We start from the raw sequence: 25,146 nt of genomic DNA on the forward strand, positions 1-25,146 counted from the left end.
TGGGCAGTATAGAGGTATCACATTCTTGTAAAACTGCATGAAAGTTCTGTAGAGAGTGATTGATAAATGAATATGCAGAGGAGTAGAAAGTAAGATGAGAGAGGAACAGTTTGGATTCAGATCAGGATGCAGCACAAACAAACTGGATGTTTGCAGTGAGACAGATAGTTGAGAAGACAGGCGAGATCAGGAAAAGTCCATCTGGGTATTCTAAGACTTGGAGAAGGCATAGGAAGAGGTCCAAGAAAGCTAATTTATCAGCGTGGAGATGGTTCTAAGTCCCAGAAATATTGGTAGAATTAGTGCAGGCTATACACAAGGGTCCAATAACACTTGTACGAACAGTGATGTTCTTCGTGTTTCACTGTTGCAGTCATCTCATTTGGGTTATCCCTGCCATGGTAGCCCTCGGCCGGGCTGAATACTAGACACTTAGTATTTTTGCGTCGGTTGCTGTCGCTTGACGACTGACATTAGGTCATCAGTATAAAGTAAGGCAGCCGATGCCATTACATCAGTCTTTCTTGCCATAGAGCCCGAAACAGAAGCAGTTTGCACGAGTGCTGGTTGACCGCTATCTGAGTTTTCGTCTACCAAATTGAAGTTGAAGTCTTCTAAAACTAAGTACCCCATTGGGAATCCTTTTTTCTTGCACAAACCGATGGCAGAAAAAGCTAATAATTGTCTTGCCTGTGGAAAGCAAATACCACACTGAGACTTTCATTCTTACTGCGTCACTTGTTTAGGCCCAGACCACGACATCCCCCATTGTCACTTCTGTGCTTTGTTTAGTGCCACAACTATCCATCGTTGGGCCCTTATTGTAGCCAAATATTTATGTTTACAGTCCTTGAACTTTGATATGGCTTTGGTAAGCCATCCGACAGCAGATCTTCTGAAAAAATGTAAAGATAAAGACAGAGACAGACCACACAGGTCCAAACCTTACAACAACGCCTCTGTTAAGCTAGTCATCAGTCCTTTGGTACTCAGTGAGGCACTTTCACAGCCGCTGATGCCCACTTCAGTTGATTTGCAGACCGCTACCGAGACCCTTTCAGAGTCCAGTATGCCGCAAAACTCTTCTTTGGCTAAGGATCCTGTGGTCGTCTCTACCTTGGACGGGTCCAGAGCTGCTGAGCAGGCACCGGCTTCCAAGGAAGTCCTTCATACTACTAACGAATCTCAACACAAACCAACGTCTTCTTTTGCGACTACCGTTCTTTCAAAAATGACAGAGTTTCTTAGGCCCAGGGTTCGAACCACACCCAAGAAACTGACGACCCACTCTCAGGTGCCTGCTACCTTGCCTCAGTCTCAAATGCTTAAAATGGTGGAAGACCTTATCATGCTGTTCAGGGGAAGCCAAGCTACCCCCTCCAAAAGGAAAAGAGATCTGTCCCCTGTAGTTTTATCTGAACAAGAGTCAGATGAATTTGATGCATCTAACTATGAAGACATGCAACCCTTCTCTGCTTATGAGGATTCTGATGCAGAGGATCCCATTCCATCAGCCTCTCCCCCAGAGAATTTTTCCTTTGGGGAAACCCTGCATACCTTAAGGGAGCATTTGCAATGGGAGAGTCAGGACTACCCTCAGTCTAAAAAGAGACCCAGGGAATGCTTAGATCTTCCTCAACACGGACCCTTGGCCATCCCCCCAGTCCTGGATGTTGTGGAGTATATTTTCCTCGAATCCAGCTTGACTCCTGATGCCCTACCTCTTGCTCCTAGAAAACCAGACAGATACTATAGAGTCCCTGACTCACACAAAAATCTTTTCAAAAATCCAACAGCTGACCCTGAGGTAATTTCTCAAGGGCCAAAAGGGATTAAAGCAACCTCTGCTAAGAATCCCATCCCCTCAGACAGGGATTCCTGAGCACTGGACAGATGAAGTAAAAAAGTATACACCTCAGCTACTCTTGCTATCAGGGCACTAAATTGTCAGTTCCATATGCTGAAATTTCAGCAACATCCCTTGGAACTCCCTAAAACAAAAAATGTCTTCCTTTCCTGCTTGGGCAGAATCTAAAGATTTACACGACAATGCATTCTGCAAGTGAAGTAACTAAACACACTTTGCACTGTGGTTTTGACACCTTAGAAGCTTATTGCAGGGCAGCAGTCACTGGACCTGTCATTAGAAGACATGCATGGCTTAAGGAACAACCCCTGCCAGACCATGTCAAATCTAAATTGTTGGATGCCCCCTTGCACAAAGATAACTTATTTGGCACTAAGGCAGAAGAGGTCTTAAAAAAATGGAAGAAAAAGCAAAATCTATGCAAACAGTTAAGGATTTCTTACAGGTCCAGCCACCTAGGTTCAGCAGGCATTGTCTCTCCAAGCAGTGGTCCTTTCCTGCTCCAAGTAAACCCACCCAGCCTAGGCCCCGATGAAACAGATCACCCAAACAGCAGCCCCAGGCAATGCAGATATCTAAGCAGTGGACTACCTCCACTTCAAAACCAGGGAGTTCAAAGCTACCCCCTTATGGAAAGAACTCACAATGACTCACCTCCTCCCCCCTCTGCCCACCTTCACTTACCCCTAGGAGGAAAACTCTCCTTTCACTCAAGCACCTGGGCCAATATTACCAAGGACCATTGGGTTCTAAACATCGTGTCTCAGGGATACAAATTTTCCTTCCACACCCTTCCAACCCCAAAAGGATTCCCAGATGTACCACCAAATCAGTGGGCAGAGGCTCAAAAGCAAATCATTTCCCTGCTCTCTATGAAGGCAGTAGAGCACATTCCTGCAAAACAGATAGACCAAAGCTTCTACTCCAGACATTTTCTGGTACCCAGAAAGAGGGCACCTGGCACCCCATCCTCAGTCTATCCATTCTAAACACCTTCCTGGTGATCCAAAAATTCAAAATGCTCACCCTCCAGCAGCTGCTACCCATGCTCTCCATGGATGCTTGGCTAGCCACCCTAGATCTAAAAGAGGCCTACCTCCACATTCCTATCAGGGAATCATGCAGGAAATATCTCCACTTCAGGGCAGGACCTCAACACTTTCAGTTCTCTGTGCTTCCCTTTGGCATATCTACTGCTCCCAGACTTTTCACAAAATGTCTGGCTCTGGCCGCTGCCTTTTGCAGACAAAGAAATATTCCAATTTACCCATACTTAGATGACTGCCTTATTCAGGCAGACAGCCAGGAAAAGCTACTCAAGCACATGGCCTTTGTAAAGACACTACTAACCTCCCTAGGGTACACAATCACTGAAAAGAAATCCAAACAGGTGCCCACCCAAAGAATAATCTTCCCGGGAGCAAGTCTGGACAAAGAACCCCAGATGGCATACCTTACACCAGAGAAACAATTTTCCTGACAGCCTACTTCTCTCAACTAGCCACCAGGCCCCAGTTAACTGCAAGATTCATGGCATCTTGCATACTACTCATTCCATATGCCAGACTACATATGAGGAAACTTCAATGGTACCTAAAGAGCCTTTGGTGTCAACACTCTCAAGACCTGGAAACTCTTCTACCTATAATTCCTTGCCTCAGAAAAGAGTTTATTTGGTGGGCAACAGCATGCTCCCACAACAAGGGACTGCCCTTCTCCCCACCCCACCACACAGACCCTCACCACAGATGCATCAGACTATACTCGGGGTGCACACCTGAACGGCAGGTACATACAGGGCCAGTGGAGCCCACAGCAAATCCCTCTGCACATTAATCAAAAAGAGATGTGCAGTACGCCTTGATAGCTTTCAAACCACTTCTCTCTACAAAGGTTCTCCTGATCAAAACAGACAACACCAATGTGATGTGGTACATCAACAAGCAGGGAGGGACTCACTCCTACCCTCTATGCAGGCTGGCCATGACCCTTTGGCTCACAGCCTCTTCCATGCAACTAGACTTGTTAGCACAAGACCTACCAGGCACTCTCAACTCTTTGGCAGACCAATTAAGCAGAAATCTTCTAACCCACATGAGTGGCAGCTCAACAGAAGTACCTTTACCCTAATAGCTCAGAAATGGGGAACCCCAAAGGTTGCTATATTTGCCTCCCACACCAACCATCAGGTCAGCAAATTCTGCACCAGGGGGCATCACTGCATGGCTTAGAATGTGGATGTCCTCTCCTTCCCCTGGGTAAATCTATCGGTCTATGCCTTTCCTCCCCTACCTCTCATCCCCAGGGTACTGCTCAAAATAAGGGAGGAAAAACCAAGGCCCATTCTTATAACTCCAGACTGGCCCCGAAAACACTGGTACCCCTTGCTGCGTAACCTGCCCCTACTGCCTTCATAGCATTTTCCTCAGATTCCAAACCTCCTGACCCAGAGGGAAGGGGAATTCATGCATCCCCAATTAAAGACACTCAGTTTAGCAGCTTGACTTATTCCCTAACCCCGAACCAGTCTGCCATCCTCAGTAAAAAGATTCTGGATGTTATCCATGAGGCCAGATGTCTTAGCACCAGAAAGTCTTATGCAGATAATTGTAAAAGGTTCTGCACCTGGATCCAGGCTAAGGGAGCCAATACAGCACAGCCCTCCATCCCTCTCATCCCAGATTACTTAGCTGAACTACTACATAGTGGCATCTCTTTTTCCTCTATAAAGATTCATGCCTCTGCTATTTCTGCTCATTTTCCCACTGAGCAGCCCCTTTTCTCACCTTTGATCAAACAGTTCCTCAGAGGGGAAGCAATAAAAATGAGCTAGGCAGCAGGGAAAATAATAACATTTTATTGAACGCTTTTGTCACAAATTATTAATGACTTATTCAGAATACATATCCCATTCCCACAATTCATTTATACTAACATCAATCAACACCTTGCCATACGTAATGAAGAGGTATACAAATTTTAAAAAAAATGTATTGATTGTTTAAAAAGACAGACTCCCTTGTAATTATATTATAAACATTGCTAAAAGGAAAGCCAAAATTTTAACTAAAAAAGCAACAAGATTGATTGTACATCCAATGATAATGAAAATCTCCAACGTGAAATCAATGACACCTTTGTATACATTATATATAATTCCCATTACAAACAAAAAGCAGCCTTTAATTTCAACAGGCTGCTAAGAGAAACCATTTCATTAAGTCCTGGATTAGTGGTGGCATTTACTCTCAATTGCCATAATATTTCTTTAAATTCTAGCAAATGATCTATAGGGCCACCTCTCTCATCCACAATAAGATGTTCCAAGACTGTGAACTTAAAGTGATGACCTGGGTGAGTACTGATATGTTTTGCCTGTGCATTTTTCAAATTGCATTTCCCAATGTCTTATAAATGCTGATATATGCATGTTCTAAAGGCATTCTTAGTTTTGTCAATGTAAAAATTAGAACACACCTGACATATACCTGCATACACAACATTCTTAGTGCCACGTTTATTATTCTGTTGTAACCTCACCCAGCCGTACCCCATCAAGAAGACCTTATCACCCTCTAAGATATTTTTACACTGGGTACACTGCCCACATTTAGTCATTTTACCCATACCATTGGTGGTATTCCTCCCTTTATTTCTCTCTAATATGTTCTTGATGCTGATATCCTTTTGGTATACTACAACAGGTGCTTCGCCTACTTTATCACCTATGGTCGCGTCACTTCTAAGAATGAACCAATTCTTAAAAATAATGTCACGAATCAGTTGGAACTGTGGAGTGTATGTGAGTATTAACCCATTGCTATAACAACCAGTTGTTGATATACTGTTCTCCAATGGTGCACACAACCTGGATATATCAATCCCTAACAAAGGATAAAAATGCCCCTCCACTCTTTTAGGTTCATAGGTTCATAGGTAGGTACTAGGCTATCTGCCCGAGGGCATTTATAAGCCTAGCCAGAGTGTGTCGGCTTTCACCGCCCCATTGATTAATTAACTGATCCTCTGTCAAGCAGAGCCAATGAAGTGATCCCAGGGGTGTATTTTCTGTTACTCATCCACTCATCAAGGTTTCTCTTGAAGAGTGTTAGTGAGGGGCTCTGCCTGATGTAATCTGGAATTTTGTTCCAAAGCATGGGGAGTCTCTGTGACAGGAATCTATCCCTCCAACATGTTCTATTTATTGTTGTGCCGAGGTTTAGCTCATTAGAGCGTGTGGCTCGCAGTGACTTGAATTTCTTTAGGTGGAGCATGCCCATCAATTCTGAGTTGGACATGGCTTTGTAAGTCAGACAGAGATCACCTCTGAGTAAGCGATATGCCTCTAAGTACAGCCGGAGTTTTTTCAGTCGGGCTGCATAGGACATATGTTTAAGACCAGTAATCCTCTTGGTGAGGTACTTTTGTGGTCTTTCCAGCTGTTGGAAGTGTCTTGTGAGGTACAACCCAAATGGGGCATTATACTCTATGACGGGTCTAATGAGTGACGAGTAGAGGGGCACTATAACCTCTTTATTTCTAGATGCAAACACTTTAGTAATTAGATGGGCCAAATAGAAGGATTTCCTAACTACTTTGGCAATATGATTGTCAAAGGAGAGATTACTATCTACCTGGGTCCCCAGATCTCTTATTACCTCTTCTGTATTAAGGGGGCTGCCACCTATGTAGTAATTTGTGGGTGTTTTGTTTTTCCCAAACGGGATGACTATGCATTTTTTGGCATTTAGCTTGAGGTCATGGCTTTGACACCAGGTGCCCGTCTCAGTAAGGCCCTTTTGGAGGATGTCTGTGTCAGCCGGAGAGTCAATTATGGCTCCCAGTTTGCAGTCATCGGCGCACTTGGTTAGCCATAGTCCTCCTATATTTGCCTGTACTTCTGAGAAGTACATGCCAAACAGTAGGGGTCCCAGGACCAAGCTTGTGGGACACCACTTGTGACTGGTTTAGAGTTGGACCTGGAGCCCGCTATTCTTACCATGTGAGTTCTGTCTGTAAGCCACTTGGCAACCCATCTCGTGACGTAGGGGTTTATGTTCAGGCTGGTGAGTTTTTCTGTAATACCCAAGTGGGGAATGGTGTCGAAAGCCTTGGCGAGGTCAAGGTAGGCTGTGTGAACCACCTTTATAGGTTCATAGGTTGGTACTATGCTATCGGCCCTAAGGCCTATACAAGCCTGGCCATAACAATTCCCTGGAAATTTTTTCCCACAATATTTACTTCTCTGGGCCCCTGTCTAGCAGGGCGACTGACATGATCTGCAGGGTGAATTTCCTATCTCCCATCCAATCATCAAGGTTCCTTTTGAAGAGGGCCAATGAGGTGCTCTGCTTGACATGTATGGGCAGTCTATTCTAGAGTATGGGGAGTCTCTGGGTCAGGAACCTATCCATCCAGCATGTTTTGTTCATTGTGATGATAAGGTTTAGATCCCTGGAGCATGTGGCTCTGAGGGATTGGGATTTCTTTAAGTGGAGCATGTCCAGCAGCTCAGGGTTTGACATGGCCTTGTATGTTAAGTAGAGATTACCTCTGAGTAGACGATATGCGACAGAGTATAGCTGGAGTTTTTTTAGACGGTCAGCATATGGCATCTGCTTTAAGCCTGTGAATCTTTTAGTGAGGTATTTATGTGGCCTTTCCAGCTTTTGCAGATGTCTTGTGAGGTACATACCAAATGGGGCATTATACTCTATAATGGGTCTAATGAGGGATGAGTAGAGTGGGACAATGACCTCCTTTTTTCTGGATGAAAAGCCCTTAGTGATGAGGTATGCCATGTAGAAGGATTTCCTGACTGTTGTGGCAATGTGGTTATCAAAAGTGAGACCGCTGTCCACTTGTGTCCCTAAGTCTCTCATCACACTTTCGATGTTTAGTGTCCTACCACCTATGTGGTAGTTCATGGGCACATGATTTTTTCCAAAGGGGATGACTATACATTTCTTGGCATTAAGCTTGAGCCCATGGCTCTGGCACCAGGCATCTGTTTCTGTAAGGCCCTTTTGTAGAATATCCACATCATTTGGGGATTCAATAATGGCTCCCAGTTTGCAGTCATCTGCAAACATTGTTAGCCAGAGTCCCTTAGTGTTGGCCTGTACTTCAGAGAAGTAGATGCTAAACAAGAGTGGTCTCAGGACTGAACCCTGAGGTACTCCACTTGTCTGGAGCTGGATTTGGAGTGGGCTACTTTTACAGTCTGGGTTCTGTCAGTAAGCCAGTTGGTAACCCATTGAGTGACGTAGGGATTTATGCCCAGCTTAGTAAGTTTATCTATGATTCCAGAGTGGGGGATGGTGTTGAAGGCCTTGGCGAGGTCCAGATAGGCTGTGTGGACCTCCTTACCCTCATCCACAGCTCTGGAGACCGATTCAAAGAAGTCAATCAGATTCAGGAGACAAGATCAGCCCTTCACAAACCCAAACTGGGTGGGGTCCAGTGTCTGGAGGTTGCCAATGTCTTTGTTTATAAGTTCCATGATAATGCGTTCCTTGCCCTTGCAGATCAGGCTTGTCAGACTGATGGAATGCTACTTCCCAGGATCCAAGGTGGATCCTCCCTTGTGGAGCTGGATAACTGTAGCTGTGCACCACTCAGTGGGCATGAAGCCTGAGGTGAGGCTATGATTAAACATGACACTTAGGTGGGGTGCCAGTTCATTTTGTAGTTCATGTAGTACACAGCCTGGGATGTCATCTGGTCCCATGGACGCTGTATTCTTAGCTTTGCAAAGTGCTGTTTCTACCTGTGTGGCTGTGATTATCGGAATTTGGCAATCTTTTGGTATTGAGATGGGCCCTTTAGGGGTGAGAGGGGAGTGAAGTTGGCACTAAATCGATCTGCCAGGATATTGGCAATATCCTTGGGATCAGTATATTTAATGCCATTCTGTTGTAGCTCAGAGCAGATCTGAGCATTGCCATTTAGATTCTTGACATAACTATAGACTGCCTTGTGGTTATCTTTGGAATCTTTGGCAATTTTATTTTTGTAACTAGCTTTTGAGGATTTTATGAGGGATCTCAGCTTCTTATTGAGGCTGGTGAGGGAGTTTTTTGCATCATGGGATTTTCCTCTTTTCTGCAACAGTTTCTTCCTTCTGTTGTATAGTTTGTTTATAGCAGGGGACTACCAGATTGGCTTCCTTTTTTGGAGAAGAGCATCTTGGTTCTATTTAGGATGGCACGAGTGGATGTGCTCATACAGTGCCTTAGTGTAGGATTCTGCAGTCGAACTTCCAGATCCTGTCTGCGTGGGTGTTGTGAAGTTTGTCACTTCTGACTTCAGTAGCATGAAGTTGGCTTTGGAGAAGTTTTTTAAGGAGGTTTCCTTACTGGGGGTGGGGGTAGGTTGTGGATGTCAAGGGTGATTTGCTTATGGTTGGACCTGACCAATGAGGGGGTGACCACTGGTATGGAGCATCCATCTCCCATGTTGGTAATGACCAGGTCTAGGATATTGGAGCCCCTGGTGGGGCAATGGATTAGTTGATCCAGGGCGTTGGAATTTATGAATGGCCTTGGTGACTGTCTCGAAGAAGTCATCCAGGTTTGGTAGGCATGATCTGCCCTTAACAAAGCCAAACTGGGTCGGGTCAAGTGTTTGGAGGTTCTCAATGTCTTTGTTAATGAGTTCCATGATGATGCGCTCCATAGCCTTGCAGACCAGGCTAGTCAGGCTTATGGGGCAATAGTTACCAGGGCCAGTTGTGGCCCCTCCTTTGTGGAGAGGAATAACCATTGCTGTGTGCCATTCTATGGGCATGTAGCCTGTGGAGAGGCTGAGGCTGAACAGCGTATTTAGGTGGGAGGATAGTTCGCTCTGTAGTTCATGCAAGACGCAGCCTGGGACACCATCTGGTTCCACTGATGCTGTGTTTTTGGATTTTGAAAGGGATGTTTTCACCTGTGCGTCTGTGATTTTTGGGACACTACACTTTTCCAGTATTGTTGTGGGCCCTTTTGGAGGTGAGAGGGGGGTGAAGTTTGCACTGAATCTATCTGCCAGGATGTTGGCAATATCAGTAGGTTCAGTATATTTTGTGCTATTTTGCACTAGATCAGTGCATATCTGCGAGTTGCCACTTAGATTCTTAACATAGCTAAAGAATGCTTTGTGGTTATCTTTTGAATCCTTGGCTATTTTTTTTTTCGAAGTTAGCCTTGGATGATTTCATGAGGGACCTCTGTTTCTTACTGATACTGATCAGGGATGTCTTTCCTTCTTGGGATTTGCTTTTTTTCCTGAACTAGTTTCCTCCTTCTATTGTATAGCCTGTTTATTGCAGGGGTCCACCAAACTGGTTTCCTTCTCTTAGAGGAGTGAGTCTTGGTTTTGCTAGGGATGGCATGATCCATGCATCCTTGTAGGTGCTCATAGAGTGCATTTGTAAAGGTTTCTGCATCTTGGGCAGCGTTATCCTTTAGCGTGGGGGCTGTGAAACTTACCATCTCTGTCTTAATTAAGCTGAAGTTTGCTTTAGAAATGTTTTTTTACTGTAGTTTCCTTAGTTGGGGGTGGTGCTGGGGTGTGGACATCCAGAGTGATTAGTTTATGGTCTGATCTAACCAGTGACGGGTTGACCTCTGGTGTGGAACACCTGTCACCCATGTTGGTGATGACCAGGTCCAATATGTTTTCACCTCTGGAAGGGAAGTTTACCAGCTGATCCAGGGCATTTGAGTTGATGAATTCCAGAAAGCGCTGGGCCTGGGAATTTGTACTCGAGTAGTTTTCCCAATGAATAGTAGGGTAATTGAAATCACCCAATATCAGGGTGTTTGGTAGGTCCTTCATGTTTTCCAGTGTCTCCAGAAAGGTGGAGTGGTGCTCCTGGGTCATGGAGGGTGATCTGTAGCAGGCCACAATTTGCATTGCAGATTTACCTGATGTTAGTTGCACATGGATGATCTCAGAGGTATCATGCTGCACCACTAACCTGGAGGTGTAGGTATCCTTGATGAATATGGATACACCCCCTCCTTTTGTGTTTCGGTCCGTGTTCTGTGGCCAAAACATGTGGTATGAGTTATAGCCCAGTAGTGCTGGGGTGCTCTCTGGAGCCTTGAACCAGGTTTCAGTTACTGCACAGATGTCAACATTCTCCATACTGAGGAGTGCTTCGAGCGCGTGCATTTTGAGATTTAAACTCCTGGCATTGAGTAGCATAACCCTCAGTTTTTTGTTAATTGTGCTGTTTACGGAGGTGGGTTTGACTTTTGAGCCTTACCTAAAAAAGACACTATGGGGGCAGAAAGAGCCTTGGCCAGTATTTGAAAGCCTAGGGGTGACAGGTGCAAGCCATCGCTTGCAAAGCAACAGAGCTTGTCGAGCATGTCGTCCCTGGCTGACAGACACTGGATCCCCCTATGAATGACACCAGAAGCTTAGCCAATTGTTAAAATTGATCATTTTTTCTTTATACTGAGGTATCATTCTTGGTGAGGGCAGGATGCTACTCAGTGTCAGGGTCATACCAGCCTGGGCTACATGATCAGAGAGCTCTTCCATGTCTCTTTTCATGTAGTCCAGGGAGGTACATCTCAGGTCATTCACACCAACATGAACAATGACAGAGTCATATTTGTACTTGTTCTGGAGTTACCTGAGAGCTTGTGTTATGAGGCAGATTCTGGCTCCTGACAGTCAGCTAACATTAACCTTCTGCTTGTCCAGCCTAGTGAGTGGGATGTCAGTGTGCCTGACTATAGAGTCACCTATTACTAGTGTGTTAGGTATGTTATTTCGTATTAAGGGCTGTGATTGTGCAGCACACTGATTTTGTGTTTTATGTGTTTTCTGGTTTGTGACATGAAGTGCAGGTTGTTTGGGTGTCTGCTTTGGAGGTCTCTGATGCTTTTGCAGGTTTTTATTTAGAGCCTCCGAGTATGATTTTGTGTATTTATGTGTATTTTTTGCCAGTGCTGTTTTAGTAGGTCTGTGTGCGGCTGAAGTTGTGGTGCAAGTGTTAACCATCTCCTCTTGTCTGTCTGTTCCAGATTTGGGTGGAGACAGCTTAGCTTCCAGTTTGGCTGTATAATTGCATCTCTCACATATGTTAGTGTTTTGTGGAAGGAGGAGAGGGTTGTCTGTGTACATGAGGCAGTTGTAACATTGCCTCAGGATACCCAGATTCTCCAGCTGGACTGGAGAGTGCACCTGAAGTTGCCCTTTGGTCATGCCTGAATAGTAGGGTGAGCTGCTTAGTTGCTTGGTTGGTGAGGGGTGAATAAAAAGCATTGCCCCGCTGGGCAATCAGTGTCAGGGTATATTAATGTTTGCTATTAGGTCTGAGCAAGTGCTGGGCTGTAAGATGCTTTTTGAGTGCTTAGGTTGAGAGTTAGACTAGTTTCAAGGGAAAAACTGAAGAGGACACTTAGTGGAGCCGGGAATAATTTAACCGTAGGTAACCGGCACTGCCCGGTGCGCAAAACCGTGCAAACCAGTTTTTATAGTAGGGAAATGAAAGAGATAGAAATTAACCCAAAATGGCCAATAAACTACTAACTTCTGGGCTGGAACCACTCCTTCAGGGACAGATAGGTTGCTCAAAGCTCCCCTCTCTCACAGGTGAACAGAGAAACTTCCTTTTATCCAAGTAAGGTATGGGCAACTCAGAAACTAGTTAGTATCACAGCCCTGAATTCAGCAATAGCCTGAAAACTGGACTATACTAGCTTAGAAAGGTGGGAAACAAGGAATTTTTTGGGTGTTTTTGTTTTTTTTTTTTTTTGAAAAGATTTGGCTATGGGCTTATTTGAACTGGAAGTTATTTATAGACATGATTTTTTCCATAAACATGTTATTAAATATTATAGATACGTGGATGATTTAATTTTTTTGATGGAAGGGGGTAAATCTCAGGTTCAACAATTTATTGCAGATCTTAATAATAATAGGTTTTCTTTAGAGTTTGATGCCTTTAGGATAGGCGCTTGTTTGCCCTTTTTGGATATAGTACTTGACATTTCTGATGGCCATAATTTGGTAACTTCTGTTAATAAAAAGTTTGTAGGAGGCACGCAATATGTACATGGGTCTAGTGGCCACACTCTGCACACTATTAGATCATTGCCTTATGGAGAAATTCTTCGAATTTCTCGATTATGTAACAATAATGAATCATTTTATAAAGAATTAAATTTATTGATGGAATCTTTTTCTAAAAGAGGTTATAATAGGACAATATTAGAAGAGAGTTATGATAGATTTTGTGGAAATAGTGGAAAAAGATTTCCCCATTTTAAGTTGTGGGGTAATCATGATAATATATCTAGTATAAACATGACCCAAAATGAAAAAGAGACAGTTTATTTTGTAACTACATATGGGTGTTTTACCACAGAATTTATTAAGATTATTTTACAATTTTGGAAATATCTATGTTCTTTGAGCAATGTTAAACCTTGGCTGAACATGGAACTAAAATTTTCTTATCGTAAAGGAAGAAGTATGAAAGATATTTTAGTAAAAAGTAAATTTAGTTTGCCAGAGGACAGAGTAGTATGTAATTTGGACAACATGGGAACTCACCAATGTGGCAAATGTAAAGCATGTCGACATGTTGTTCCATGTTTTGATAAGATTAATAATATTTCTTTTAAGAGTAACAACATGTTTTATTGTAACTCTGAAAGGGTAATTTATGCACTTCGATGCCCTTGTAATAAGTTTTATATAGGAGAAACTAAGAGAGCCTTTAAAATAAGGCTCTTGGAACACATTAGGGACATTAATAATAAAAAAGAAGAAAGTCCTGTAGCTATGCATTTTTTAAATTTTCACAGTAGTGATAGTAAGGGTTTACAAGCAACTGTTTTAGAAAAGATATATGATTATAAATACAGTAGTTTGAATATTAAACAATTGTTGCTACATAAAGAAGTTGTATATATTTTAAAATTTAAAACTTTGTTTCCAAATGGTCTGAATGAGGATTTTAATTGGAAAATGCTGCTAATTTGAAGTTAATTGAATAATTGTATTAATTGATAATTATTGTTGTATATATGTGTGTTGGGTTTTGTATGACTTGTACTCCTTGAAGGCTGAAGCCGAGACGTCAGAGAAGTGCAATAAATGGTTATTTGGTGGATCCTGCTTTGTTGTTTCTTTTGGTTCTTTTGGTGCTATTGTGGTTTTGCTACATATGTCGACTGATCCACATTTACACCTTCCTCGTGTTTTTCGTGATACGATGGATGGCAGTCAACTGTCTTTGGACAATTTTTTGAGCAATTCCTCAGAGCGTGGTGAGCGTTTACCATCAAGCAGAAATGCTACTGATAGAAATGTTTCCTTGTGGGAGAAATGGGAAGATGACAGAAAGAAACGTTTTCCTAACCCTTTTTCTAACGTGGGTAGAAAGACTTCTTTACCAGTCAATGCAGAAAGTAAGTTATTATTTGATGATCTGGAGAAAAAAATGTGGAAAGAAACTGCCACATTTTTTAATATATGCGGCTTACAGAAATATATAGACACTGAAACCACACCGAGAGGTCTTAGAGTATTCAAAGACCCTACTACCCCGTTTAATTTAACAGTAGATACTTAGGTTATATTTCACAAACGCTGGGTATCTGCAGCGCATCAATGTGTCACCGAATGGTTACACATTTTAGTGGAGAGAGATCAATTAAAGCAAAAAGAACTTTGTGCTGACATTAAAAGACTGTGTTGTGATATATCCACCAATGTGTCTTCTTCTATTTTGGATGACTTTCTTTTGCAAACTAACGATAAATTGAAAGAGTATGAATTGGTGCTAATAGAGAGAAAGAGGGGTAAATTACTACGTGATTTGCAGGACTATGAAATGAATAAGGCATTTCTATCTAGAGCCAAACGTAATAAAGCTCGTAAACGCGTCAGGTTTCAACAGGAAGCCGGTTTTACCCATCTTCCTAATTCATCAGCGTCAACGTCGGAAGGTGGTTACACATCTTTAGAGGATGAACAGGGTGAGTTGGATTATCCCACATTACCAGCGGCACAACAGACTGAGAATTTTCGTCAGGTCTTTCGTTCAGAACAACGTTCCTTTTCGAAGAACGCACAAGGTCAAAAACGCCAGCGTGAACATTTCTCCCATTCGTCATATGAACAACATGGACAAGGGAGTTATAAGAGAGGTCAATGGTGACCCTTTGCAAATAGACACCTGTGAATATGTTGTCAATTTATCTAGTTATTTACTTAATGATTCTGAAATTTCTGTGCTCAACTTGGGACTTAAATTTATACCCACGGTGGTATCCAGACTTCATGATTTACAAACGGATGTATATAGATTTGGTCGCAAATTATACTTAAAACATTTTTTTAGTCATATAAGTAGTGAAAAGTATGATACTTCTGATAATAGTTCTGCTACTTCAACTGACAGTTTTTATTCGTGTGTATCTGATGACTCTGTGAATGCCTATTCCAAACTAGATACGAAGCTTGTTCCTTCTACAAGTAATTTTGTTCCAAATGTTTTGCATAATGAAGTTTCTAATTTTATTAAAATGGTTATCCATTCCACTGAGGTTACATATAACACCTATATGTATAATAAAAAGAATATTAAATATAATTTACAGTTTAGGGAATGGCAGATTCTGATGGCATTGAGTAACAGGAAATAAATTATATTTAAGCCAGCAGACAAAGGTAATAAACTGGTGGTTTTGAATGCCTTAGATTATTTGAATATGTGCATGGATCATCTTAATGACACTAAAATATATGAAAGAGTGGATTCTGAATGTTATGATTCAGCTATTCTAGCCTATAAGGATCTTATACATAAAGGCTTAAGGTTAGGATATTTTGATATTAAAGACATTAAACATAAATTTCAGACAGATGGATGTACTATGGCTTATTTTTATTGCTTGCCCAAGATACACAAAAACTTACGAAGACCTCTAGGTAGACCTATAGTCTCTGGACGTAACTATTTTTTACATAATTTGGGCATTTTTTTACATAATTTTCTTTTACCTTATGTTAAGCAGTTACCCTCTTTTCTCATGGATGTTTTTGATTTGTTACAAAAGATTGGGAATATTAAATGGAGTACAAATATGTATTGGGTGACTATAGACGTTAAAAGTTTGTATACCAATATTAGCCATCCATTTGGCATTGAAGCCATTAGATTTTTTCTTGGCGATTCTCCAGTAACAGAATTTATAGTTGAGTTAGTATATTTTTCTTTAACTAATAATTTTTTTGAGTTTAATAATATGATGTATCATCAAAAACAGGGTACAGCCATGGGGGCTGCCTTTGCCCCCCCGTATGCCAATTTGGCTATGGGCTTATTTGAACTGGAAGTTATTTATAGACATGATTTTTTCCATAAACATGTTATTAAATATTATAGATATGTGGACGATTTAATTTTTTTGATGGAAGGGGGTAAATCTCAGGTTCAACAATTTATTGCAGATCTTAATAACAATAGGTTTTCTTTAGAGTGTGATGCCTTTAGGATAGGCGCTTGTTTGCCCTTTTTGGATATAGTACTTGACATTTCTGATGGCCATAATTTGGTAACTTCTGTTAATAAAATGTTTGTAGGAGGCACGCAATATGTACATGGGTCTAGTGGCCACCCTCTGCACACTATTAGATCATTGCCGTATGGAGAAATTCTTCGAATTTCTCGATTATGTAACAATAATGAATCATTTTATAAAGAATTAAATTTATTGATGGAATCTTTTTCTAAAAGAGGTTATAATAGGACAATATTAGAAGAGAGTTATGATAGATTTTGTGGAAATAGTGGAAAAAGATTTCCCCATTTTAAGTTGTGGGGTAATCATGATAATATATCTAGTATAAACATGACCCAAAATGAGAAAGAGACAGTTTATTTTGTAACTACATATGGGTGTTTTACCACAGAATTTATTAAGATTATTTTACAATTTTGGAAATATCTATGTTCTTTGAGCAATGTTAAACCTTGGCTGAACATGGAACTAAAATTTTCTTATCGTAAAGGAAGAAGTATGAAAGATATTTTAGTAAAAAGTAAATTTAGTTTGCCAGAGGACAGAGTAGTATGTAATTTGGACAACATGGGAACTCACCAATGTGGCAAATGTAAAGCATGTCAACATGTTGTTCCATGTTTTGATAAGATTAATAATATTTCTTTTAAGAGTAACAACATGTTTTATTGTAACTCTGAAAGGGTAATTTATGCACTTTGATGCCCTTGTAATAAGTTTTATATAGGAGAAACTAAGAGAGCCTTTAAAATAAGGCTCTTGGAACACATTAGGGACATTAATAATAAAAAAGAAGAAAGTCCTGTAGCTATGCATTTTTTAAATTTTCACAGTAGTGATAGTAAGGGTTTACAATCAACTGTTTTAGAACAGATATATGATTATAAATACAGTAGTTTGAATATTAAACAATTGTTGCTACATAAAGAAGTTGTATATATTTTAAAATTTAAAACTTTGTTTCCAAATGGTCTGAATGAGGATTTTAATTGGAAAATGCTGCTAATTTGAAGTTAATTGAATAATTGTATTAATTGATAATTATTGTTGTATATATGTGTGTTGGGTTTTGTATGACTTGTATTCCTTGAAGGCTGAAGCCGAGACGTCAGAGAAGTACAATAAATCGTTATTTGGTGGATCCTGCTTTGTTGTTTCTCAGGGTATATTAATGTTTGCTATTAGGTCTGAGCAAGTGCTGGGCTGTAAGATGCTTTTTGAGTGCTTAGGTTGAGAGTTAGACTAGTTTCAAGGGAAAAACTGAAGAGGACACTTAGTGGAGTCGGGAATAATTTAACCGTAGCTAACCGGCACTGCCCGGTGCGCAAAACCGTGCAAACCAGTTTTTATAGTAGGGAAATGAAAGAGATAGAAATTAGCCCAAAATGGCCAATAAACTACTAACTTCTAGGCTGGAACCACTCCTTCAGGGACAGATAGGTTGCTCAAAGCTCCCCTCTCTCACAGGTGAACAGAGAAACTTCCTTCTATCCAAGTAAGGTATGGGCAACTCAGAAACTAGTATCACAGCCCTGAATTCAGCAATAGCCTGAAAACTGGACTATACTAGCTTAGAAAGGTGGGAAACAAGGAATTTTGGGGGTGTTTTTGTTTTTTTTTGTTTTTTTGAAAAGATAAGGCAAAAACAGTAAAAAATACACTTAAAAGAGCTTTAAACGACTACAAACGACCAGAAAAGGCTATCACACTTTAGTGTGTAGCCTACAACAGTTAAACAAATTATTTAAACAAAAAACAACTTTTTAAAAGTGCAGGCAGTCAAATAAGTACAATATGTGAAAAAAACAAGCTTTTAAATCACAATAAAAGCTGCAAAATCTGCGTTTAGGCAGAAGACAGTTAAGTACAGCAAGAAAGTACAGAAAAATAATACTTAATCACTCCAAAGTCTCTCTCCTAAGCTAGAAGGCTTGTATCAGTTTAAGGCTTTCTAGTGCTACCCAGTAGGTTAGTTACATGAAAGATGGGAAACAAGCGCAGATGTGGTCTTTTAAACCAGAAAGTTGAAAGAGATGGACAAACTGTCCAAATGGTCAATAAACTACAATTTCTGGGCCAAGAACCTCTCCTCTCATGGTAGACAGGCTATCTAGTGCTTACCACTCCCACTGATAAGCTAGAAGGCTTTTCTCCAACACAGAAAGGCTTGCAGGGCTCAGAAGCTTACCAACAGTCCTGGATACAGCAACTCTGTATCTGGACTAGGCTAGCTACAGGAAAGGTGGGAAACAAGCGCAAGTGTGGCTTTTAAACCAGAATGTTGAAAGAGATGGAAAAAAACTGCCCAAACGGCCAATAGCTACAATTTCTGTGCCAGGAACCACTCCTCTTGTGGTAGATAGGCTACCTAATGCTTACCACTCCCACTGATAAGCTAGAAGGCTTCCCTCCAACACAGAAAGGCTTGGGGGGCACAGAAGTTTACAAAGAGTCCTGGAATACAGCAAATCTGTACCTGGACTAGATAAGTTACAGGAAAGGTGGGGAACAAGTACAAACATAGGCTTTTAAGCTAATAAGTTGAAAGAGATGGAAAACTGCCCAAATGGCCAAATAAACTACAATTTCTGGGCCAAAACTCACTCTTCCCATGGAGGATAGGCTACCTAGTGCTTACCACTCCCACTGATAAGCTAGAAGGCTTTCCTCCAACACAGAAAGGCTTGGGGGCTCAGAAGCTTACTAACAATCCTGGATACAGCAACTCTGTAACCGGACTAGGTTAGTTATAGGAAAGGCGGGAAACAGGCACAAGTGCGGCTTTCAAACCAGAAAGTTGAAAGGGATGAAAAAAAAACTGCTCAAACAGCCAATAGCTACAATTTCTGGGCCAGGGACCACTCCTCTTGTGGTAGATAGGCTACCTGATGCTTACCTCTCCCGCTGATAAGATAGAAGGCTTCCCTCCTATACGGAAAGGCTTGGGGGGGCTCAGAAGCTTACAAAGAGTCTTGGATACAGCAAATCTGTACCTGGACTAGACTAGTAACAGGAAAGGCAGGAAACAAGTGCACACACAGGCTTTTAAATCAGAAGGTTGAAAGAGATGGAAATGCTTCCCAAACGGCCAATAAACTATAATTTCTCGGCCAAAAACCACTCCTCCTGTGCAAGGGCGCCCGCAGGCAGGTGCAAGGGGGTGCACTTGCACCCCCTGGATTCGGCTGGCCCGGAGACTTCATTTTCTTTGAATTTAAAAAAAATGTTTTTTTTTTTCCTTTGCATCAAGTCGCACAGACGGAACAGGTGTTTGCGACCTCTTCTCCATCTGTATGACTGATGGCTTACATCTTTAGCTTCCGCCCCCGCCCCGCACATGGAATTTGAAATCCAGAAGATGTTGAGACTGCAGATGAGCGTACAAGTGAGAGGTAAGTGTGTGTGTGTGTGTCTTTAAGTGTTTAAGAGGTGTGTGCAAGTAAGAAATAGGTAGTTAGGGGTGTGTGGATGTAAGAATTAGCTAGGGGTTTGTATGCATTAGGAGTTTGGAAGTGTTCTTCCAAATAAACGCATGTGGGTTTGTGATTTCTATGTAACAAGTGATGAAGGAAGAAGAGATTTCCCTCGTTTCAGAAGAAATGGGAAATGATAATTCTGCCCAAGTAAAATTTGCAAAGTCACAAAATAAAATGGCACTGTCAATGTAGGAATTTGCTAAAGATTTCGAAGTGTTGCATATAACATTATTTGCACTTTATATCTCTTAAGGATTATCATGACACTGGAAGTTACTTTTGGTCTTCTCTTGTTTGGGAATTTTACGGGTCCAGTTTATTGGATCAATTTAGGGTATGTATCAATGGGAAATATGCCAGTCAGTGCAGCTGAGGTATTACTTATGATAGTTTAGTAGAACACTTTATTTTAGTTGACAGCTGTCATAGTTCTTCCATTTATTGGTAAATGTTAGCACTGTATTTGAAATGTTTGCTATTACTGTTATTGTATTTAACAGAAGTGATTGCATGTTTGGTGCATGGCAGTGCAACACAACGCTTAAAGGAAATTCCACATTTGCTATCTGTATAGTAGCAAATCTGTTTATATTTTTTATTCAGGGTTGAACGTTTCAGACGCATCCAGTTTTCTCTAGAATCAATAATTTACCATGATTGTGCAATGTTCTTACTTCACTGTATTTTAAATGAGAAGTTGGTTTGCATTTACTGAGCACCTGTGGCTGTTTTGGGTGAATCAGTTTTAATGTTGTAGTTAAGAGATTCGTTCAGCATAATCCAGGGGCCACCTGCACATGTTTTAGTAACCCACCAGTAGCATTAAATAACCTGAGTTTGCTCTTTGGCAATAATGTACATTCCCTAATCACAGTTCATTTCTAAAAACCATACTTGCCTCCCGCTCCCACCCCTTTTGCACTAACCAACCCCCCCCACACTAATACACCATCCTAACCTATTCTCTACCCAACATTAACACCCTGTCAGTAATCTCTCTCTCTCTCTCTCTCTTATTGTACATATCTACACATGATCTGGTCAACTTTCCTGATTTATTGAGGCTTGTCTTTGTATGTATTATGTTTGCTTTTTCTGTTATAAGACATTGCAGCTTGTACTGTTGTGCCAGAAGCTCTACTTTGACTTCTGTGCTCATGTAAAATGTGATGTGTAACTCCCCAGCGTTGGCTGAAATGGATCCTCTCTGGATCAGACTATATATAATTTCTCATTCTTGGGACATCTTTGTCATGTTTCATTCCATCTTCCACATAAGCTGTCAACCAACAGATTCCATTTCTATTGAAGACCTTGCATAGAGGTGTCCACCAGAAAAATACAGGCATGTGTAATACTGGCTGTTGATGTTGTGATGTCCCCCCTCTGGACCAGTAATCAAAGAGCCTGAATCCTCCCCACTGACACCAGTGAGGGCCATTCACTTGGAACAAAAATAGATATGCAGTGTGTGTGTGTGTGTGTGTGTGTGTGTGTGTGTGTGTGTGTGTGTGTATGTGTGTGTGTGTGTAAGTAGTATGTAGGAGTGAGAGTGTGTGTGTGTGTGTGTGTGTGTGTGTCTGTGTGTGTGTGTGTGCGCGCGCTCGCGCGCATGTGTGTGTGTGTGTAAGTAGTAGGTGTGTGTGTGTGTGTGTGTGTGTGTGTGTGTGTGTGTGTAAGTAGTAGGTGTGTGTGTGCGTGTGTGCATGTGCGTGCGTGTGCGTGCGTGTGTGTGTGTGTAAGTAGTAGGAGCGTGTGTGTGTGTGTGTGTGTGTGTGTGTGTGTGTGTGTGTGTGTGTGTGTGTGTGCTTGTGTTTTCGTGTGTGTTTGTGTATGTGTGTGTGTGTGTAATGTCATAGTTAGAGTTAGCAGGTGGAATTTATTTTCAAGTGCATTTTTAAGGAATTGTGAGCTTCAAAGGAAGAGAAATTTATTGCTGCTCATGCTAAATCTGCTTAAAATGTGCAACTGTTTAGTTGAGCAAATGGTATCACTATTGTCATATAGAATTTTAAAGCAATGTTAGTAGCACAGCAGGTAGCATACTTGCATCTTGATGTAGAAGGCTATAGGTTCTACTTCCACAGCATGTAGATTTGTATTTTAAGGAGATGGGGTGCTGCAGTCCTGAGTATGCCCTCCTTTGGAGGAAATGCCTAGCAACTATGAACCTGTTTTTCAGCTTGCCACCCATTCCCTATTGCAATATACTAGCTTACCATTTCTGTTAATGTAGCATGGGCAATTTATTCTTTAGGGGCAGTAGACACTGAATTTGTAGATGAAATACTGAAATACAAAGTTGTTTTCTAGCAGCAACCTCCTCATTAGTTTCAGATCTCTTTAATGTGGAATTATTCAGAAGACTTTTACTTCTGCAGATATTGTGCATACTGACTGACATTGGTGGATTGTAATGACAGACGTTTAAGTGGCCTTTTATGGTTGAAATGTTCTGAATTGGGCAGTTTGTCATTATTGGTTCATATGTTTTGTTTCATTGCTTGCTGGAAAAACATTCAAAACTATAAATTTAAAATGCACTATAACAAGTGGTGCTGTATTATAGAAGGGATATAATTCCATTATTTTATATTATAATTAAAACAATCTGTATATATTATAGGCATATGTATAATCATATGCATAAATATGTACACGTATGCATGGCTACCGTTGTTTATCACAGTAACAGGAAGGATACTGTCATATCTGTATCAAGAAATAAGGTCTAAAGCTTTTAGTTAAGCATATAATGAAGTTGTTCACATCACTGATAATAGTCCCAGTTTCATATAACTAAGGTTCAACCACACAAAAGCAGAAAACACCCAGAATTTTCCTCGCCCACTCAGTAAAACTAATCTTGAGAAAAGAATTAATAATGTGCATATATTAGGGCTACTGGAATTATCTTTAAAAAGATGAAGTGATGACTTACAACTGTGTCAATGTTGGGATTATGAAGAAATGCTTGATTAAGCATTAATTAAAAGATATACATAATTTAGTGACTGCACACAGTTTGTTAAATACAACTATAATGTGTCGTGCATTCAGAGCACAGAATGCCAGCTTTTATTTAAACAGCAACTTGTGTTACTGAGAGCTAATCTTGGAAGCCAAAGAACACTAGTGTTATAAACTAATCTGTTTAAATCTGTATAATCTGAACAGGCTCATGGGACTCCGTTTAGTGTCCTACATGAGAAATACTGAGCTAATGAACACTATTTCCCAGTAGTTGTTTCTAAGTTACTTATAAATAAATAAAACAAGGGGAAGTCATTTGAAATAAAACAAATACCTTGTCTTTATGGTAGGTAAAAAGGAAAGTTCTGTTAGTACCCAAGTAAATAAAATGATTATTAGCAATGAATAAGAAATTATTCCAGTGCAGAGAACTGAACAGCCAAGCCTTCTTGATCAGAATTCAAAAGTGCTGCCAGCTGAAAGTTCCCTTTAATTAGTTGCAAAGTGCATGGGGTATGTAAAAAAAAACTTATCATGGATTCCTAATTAAATCTAGCTATCTGTAATCATTGTAGAAGTAAAGCATAAAACAGTATACACACTGAGAATTTTGAACAGTGTTTATGGCAACTGGAGAGAAATAGCCAGGTAATGGGACCCTGTAATGGCTGTGTGGGGGGGGCTGCGTGGGTGGAGAGGGTGGGGCTGTATGGGTGGAGGGGGTGGACTGCATGGACGGGGCTCTGGGTTTGCACCCCCCCCTGCAAAAAATACTGCAGGCTCCCTTGCTCCTGTGGTAGATAGGTTACCTAGTGCTTACCACTCCCACTGATAAGCTAGAAGGCTTCTCTCCAACACAGAAAGGCTTGGGGGGCTCAGAAGCTTACCAACAGTCCTGGACACAGCAAGTCTGTATCTGGACTTGACTAGTTAAAGGAAAGGCAGGAAACAAGCTTAGAATTTTTTTTTTTGTTACAGAAAAGCAACTAAAACAGCAGTAAATACAATTCAAATTGTAGTGCAGGCCAGCACAGCCTTGCGTGTAGCAACACTACGGCAAATACAGTTCAAATAAATGTAATTAAATTAACAAATGACTAAAAAAACAAGTGCAGAAGGCAGTAAATTAGAAGGCTACTAACAAGCAGTAATAAGTACAGAGTAAGAGCGACTGAACAGATAACAGCACGCAGAAGAGCAACTAAGACAGTTACAGTAAGAGCAGATGAATGATGCATACATATATATATATATATATATTTTTTTTTTTTTTTTTTTTTTTTTGAGGGAAGGAACAGAGCAGGATTAAGAGGCTACAGGGGTTGTCCTTCCCAAATGCTCTTTGTACACAGTAGGAGTGCCTGAAATCAGAATATGATCTCACTGCACTCAGTTGAGTGAGCAAATGAGATGGGCCCAGGAGTATCCAAATACAAATCTACAAGAGCGGCGGGCAATTTCAAAGCCACCAACACTAATACCAAAACAAGAACAGGGAGGGTGGGTAGACAGACAGCCACAACTTCAGTTGAGTTAATATTCAGTGAAAAACACAAATAAATAAATTAAATACAGTACTATATGCAAAAGAGCAGATAAAAGTGTACTTAAATTCACTTATACGTCCAGATGATTTCAGGTAGATGTTAGCCGGCCAAAGCTCTGATATTAAGCAGAGATAACTCAAAATGTACCACTTATATAAGGCAAGACAGGATGTCAGTGATGAGTTGAAACTACCCCCCACTGCTATCAATGGCTATACAGAAATTCTAAAAAGTACTCTGTAGCGAGACAGCCACAACTTCAGTTGAGTTAATAGTCAGTGACAAACACAAATAAATAAATTAAATACAGTACTATATGCAAAAGAGCAGATAAAAGTGTACTTAAATTCACTTATATGTCCAGCTGATTTCAGGTAGATGTTAGCTGGCCAAAGCTCTGATATTTTGACACACACCGACTCCATTAGTTATTTAGATATTTTGATCAGCAAAGATTACATCACCAATCAGTTTTGCTCCACCATTTTCCATAAGCCAACATACTCGAACTCCCTTCTCCATTTTGAGAGCGGGCACCCTGTGCACCAGAAACACTCCTTGGTCAAGGGCAAGGGTGTGAGATTGGCCCGCATGATTAGTAAATTGGATGATTTTTACAAGGAAAGGGATGTTGTATTGAGTATGTTGATGAAGAGAGGCTACCCTGAAGAGTTTGTAAAACCACTCTTGGATAAAGTGACCAAAAAAAGAGTGGAGGGGCATTTTTTTTTTTTTATCCTTTGTTAGGG

Source organism: Protopterus annectens, chromosome 8.part0 (assembly GCF_019279795.1).
Source record: "Protopterus annectens isolate FY-2018-M chromosome 8.part0, PAN1.0, whole genome shotgun sequence".
Classification (NCBI taxonomy): Eukaryota; Metazoa; Chordata; order Ceratodontiformes; family Protopteridae; genus Protopterus; species Protopterus annectens.